The sequence below is a fragment of the Notechis scutatus genome, chromosome 1 (genome assembly GCF_049901735.1).
Source record: "Notechis scutatus isolate UNSWTSFEM ecotype Mainland chromosome 1, rNotScu1.2, whole genome shotgun sequence".
Classification (NCBI taxonomy): Eukaryota; Metazoa; Chordata; class Lepidosauria; order Squamata; family Elapidae; genus Notechis; species Notechis scutatus.
This window is the reverse complement of record NC_142009.1, coordinates 298,328,089-298,332,403: the sequence shown is the minus strand read 5'-3', so window position 1 is coordinate 298,332,403 and position 4,315 is coordinate 298,328,089. Positions and strand designations below refer to the sequence as shown.

At 43.5% G+C, this 4,315-nt stretch overlaps 1 long non-coding RNA gene across 1 annotated transcript; it reads left to right on the top strand.

Annotated features, from left to right (window-relative positions):
* The first annotated feature begins 282 nt into the window (after positions 1-282).
* LOC148133451 (uncharacterized) lies at positions 283-3,978 on the top strand. Its single transcript, XR_015746818.1, has 2 exons — positions 283-663; positions 3,195-3,978. It is a non-coding gene; the product is annotated as an uncharacterized LOC148133451 (long non-coding RNA).
* The last annotated feature ends 337 nt before the right edge of the window (positions 3,979-4,315 follow it).

Sequence of the window (4,315 nt, the reverse complement as noted above, 5' to 3'; positions counted from 1 at the left end):
AAAAAAAGAAAAAATAGCAACTTAGCAGGCAAGTTTGATGGCACGCATACCAGGTAAGGTATGAGTGGGTAGGGAGGGAAGGGGAGGAGCCAGCCAATGGCACGATTTGCCAGTTCTCCAAACTGGGCAGAATTATAACAATTGGTTCTATAGAACTGGTCCGACCAAGTAGAATCCCACCCCTGGATATATGAATATCAGTGGTGGCATTCAATTTTTTTTTACTACGAGTTCTTTGGGTGTTGCTTGGCGGGCATGGCAAGGGAAGGATACTGCAAAATCCCATTTCCTCCCTGTGGGAATAAACTTTGACTTGAGTATTGGGTAATGATTAGTCTAAGACCTTATACATACATGTCTGCCTAAAGGTCACTGAGATAAAGCAAGGAAATTAAAAGCAAACACCAGAAACAATTAAGCAGCTCAGACAACTGTAAACAAGTCTGTGTACTATATCTAATTATTGTAATCCACAATGTGAATGCTTACTATGTACAAAAATCTCAATAAAAGGGAGCACTGGAATTTGCTCTAGGCTCCCATCCCGAGTACACACGCTTGTGCCTCATTCTTTCCATGGGAGACCACCACAAGTGGTGACCCCGACGTGATCCACTGCAGGTGGTACGTGTCCGGACCTCCGTGTTTCCTCGCCTGGAATAGGTAAAGTACGTACTTAACTATTGCTGGACAATAGGATTTTTTCAGGGAACATGGGGGGGAAACTCTCTCAGCCACAGGAACGGCATGTTAGTGAGCTGCTGAAGTTAGTCAGGACAAACTTCTTTATCTTTAAACCCTCTGGGGGGGGGAGCAAATAATCCTTTCAAAAGGTAATGTGAGAGAGCTGCTGCAAGAGATCTGGCGGCAATGTCCCTGGTATTCAGAGAAGGGATCTTTAAAGTTAGACACGTGGAGGAAAATTGGAATTATCCTTCATGAAGAGCCACGGGCAACAACTGAAATTTTGATATATTGGAAGGTTGTTATGACTGCTTTAGAGACCCAGCAACAACCTCTTTTAAAAACTTTAGTAGAACCTCCTCCTTATAAAGGAGTTGTGTTGCACCCACCAACCCCAAAACTGGAGTGTGTTTTCTCAACCCCAACAGCGCCTACTCCAGTGGATGATAAAATCCAACCAAAAATGGGAAAAGTTCAAGCAATGATGCATCAGGCTTTCAATGAGGGGAAATTAGAGCCTGATGAGATTCCCCAGATGAATCTGTTTCCAGTCAATAGGCAAGTGGATGCTCAAGGCAATCTGCAGACTGAATGGGTTCCGATTCCTTTAGCAGTTCTTAGGGAAATTAAAAAAGCAGTTAAAGATTATGGTATTCAAAGTCCTTTTACAAAGGGGCTCCTGACAAGTTTGGCTACCTCACGCATGATTCCTAGTGACTGGAAAGATTTAATGAGAATGATATTGAGCTCTACTCAGTATGTGGTTTTTGATTCAGAATATCAAAGGGAAGCTGTCACTAGGGGAAGGAATTCGGGGGGGCTGTATACGCCAGACCAAATCTATGGGGCAGGCTTGTTTGAATCCACTGCTGATCAAGCTGCTAATTTGCCTGATCACATATTTCCCGTGGTTATGGCAGCTGTCCTTGCGGCGTTGTCCCGCATCCAGGATGTGGGAACCCCAGCACGGTCTTTTTCTCAAATTAAGCAAACAGCATCTGAGTCTTATAACAATTTTGTGGAAAAGCTACAATTGGCTATTACCAGGCAAATCTCTAATGAGGAAGCAGCAAAGGAACTTTTGCTGAAATGGGCAGTTGAAAATGCAAACGCTGACTGCAAGCGTATCTTACAGCCTTTGGTGGCTAGAGGTGAGCTTACTCTGGCTGATCTGTTAAAGGCATGTGCAGTGGTGGGTTCTCAGGCTTACAACATGGAGAGTTTGGCTATGGCATTACAAAAAGGGATGAAACCTACAGGGAATTGTTTTAATTGTGGGAAGCCTGGCCATTTTAAAGCCCAGTGCTGATCACCTGGGGGGGGAATGGCATTTAACAAAAACAAAAATAGGGACGTCCGCCCGAAGTCGGTCTGTCCGAAATGCAAAAAAGGGTTTCATTGGGCAAATCAATGTCACTCTGATCAGAACCAAAATCTGGGAAACTAAATTTGGGGCGTGCAGCTAGCCCCGCTCCCAAGGCTGTCACAAAAGCATCGCCTGCAATTACTGGGAGTGCAGGTTTGGGTTTAAAAATGTTGAACTCAATTGATGTGACTTTTCCTCATCAAGTGTACATTGAGGACACTCATTTGCATGGGCCACTGCCAGAAAAAACAGTGGGATTGGTATTTCCCAGGTCTTCTGCATCAGAAAAAGGGTTTTTTGTTATTCCAGGAGTTATTGATCAAGATTATAGAGGGGTCATTAAGATACAATTATACACTGATACTCCTGCATCATTAATGGCCGGTGACTCTATTGCCCAGTTATTATTGCTTCCATACATTCCTATAAATCCTTTAATTGGGATCCCATGAACTGGCGGTTTTTGGGTCCACTGAAATGGCCAGTTCTCCAGTTGCTGCAGAATTGCTAGCGCTGACAAAAAATTTGACTACAGACCAACCTAAAATGACAATTGAAATTCAAGAAAAATCATTTTCTGGCCTTATAGATTCCGGAGCAGATGTCTCTGTGATACGCCAAAAGGAATGGCCAAATGAATGGGTGCTTGAGGACTCTCCGGCTGTTCATGGAGTGGGTGGTATGCAGTTTGCAAGAAGTAGTGTACATTGGTTGAAGGCATTGCATAGAGAAACTGGTGAGACCGCAAGGATTCAACCACTTGTGTTGCCCCTGCATATAAACTTGTGGGGTAGAGATTTGCTGTCACAGTTCCGCATAAAAATTGTTATTGGATAATGGAAAAATTACAATTGTTAACCTCTCAGCCAGTCTGGATTGACCAATGGCCACTTCCAAAGGAAAAGCTTATGGCTTTACAACAATTGGTAGCTGAGCAGCTACAATTAGGACACATTGAGCCAACTTCTAGTCCGTATAACACTCCTTCACAAAAAAACAAAAACGGGGGAAATGGATGGATATGGCTTGCCTTACATACAAAACATTCTTAATATTACATTATATACTTTAATTTTTTTAAACATGACAGGATCTCCCGCTGCTACGGCAGCCAGTAGGCATTTTGCTTCCTCCCCTTCTGCAGGTACGCCAAGACCGAAAGTTCAGTATAGGAGACTACCAGATCCAACGTGGAGAGGACCTGTCCCGCTGATAACTTGGGGCTGAGGATACGCTGCTGTTGAATATGAGGGGACAGTTGTTTGGGTTCCTGCTCGCTGTGTGCGTCCTTATCATCAGCCAAAGGGGCAAGGGGATGGATTTGGGGGAATGGAAAAGAAACACATTGATCCAGGACATGGGAAGCTAGCAAACCTTCATAATAAAACTGATTGTTGGATATGTATGCACATGCCAACTCACAAAACATCAGGGCTTCCAATGGTTGCAGTACCTCTGGCCGAAGGTGACTGGTATAAGGGACAATGCTATGGTTGTTCGGGGACGTGGTCCAGCAGTTTGACTACAAGTAACATAACTACCTTACACCTTGGAAGCCGAATCCAAGAGGTGGCGGGTATCTGCTGGACCCACAATGAGACAGTAAAGAATATGACTTACTTGGGGACATATCCATTTTGCAACAAAACAATTGTTATTGGCAATGGAAGTCGGGTTTATCCGGATGACATGAAAACTAAAAATCTCACTTACTTTGTACATAACATTTCTCGATATGCTATCACATCTTTGATCAATGAAAATGGGTGTCCATATATTCCTGCCACATGCTGTCCCACCACGGAAGAAAACCAGCTGCCTAAATGTGCGAATGGAAATATGCACCATCGTCCACTTATTTGGCTATGTTAATGGAGTCCTTTGGAAAATTAATCTATGCTGAGCCAAATAAGGTTGGTCATCTCCTGGGAGCAAATTTATGGTTGCTGTGTGGACGGATGGCCTATGATCGCATGCCAGCACAATGGAAAGGAGTCTGCAACGTTGGGAAAGTAATCCCATCTCATTTCATTCAAAAATCTTTGGGGACTGCTCATATCCGCAATGCGCGTTCCGCAACGGAAGTAAACTCTGTTTTGACTCATGACTACTGGACACAGATATCAAGGGGAGTTATTCCTCCTTTAGGAGTCATGATGAACTATAGAGATTTACATCGTTTAAACAATTGGACAGTTACTATGTTTAAAGACACCATTAAAATGCTAAAGCTGCTTGAAGAAGAGCAAGGAAAAATCCTTGACT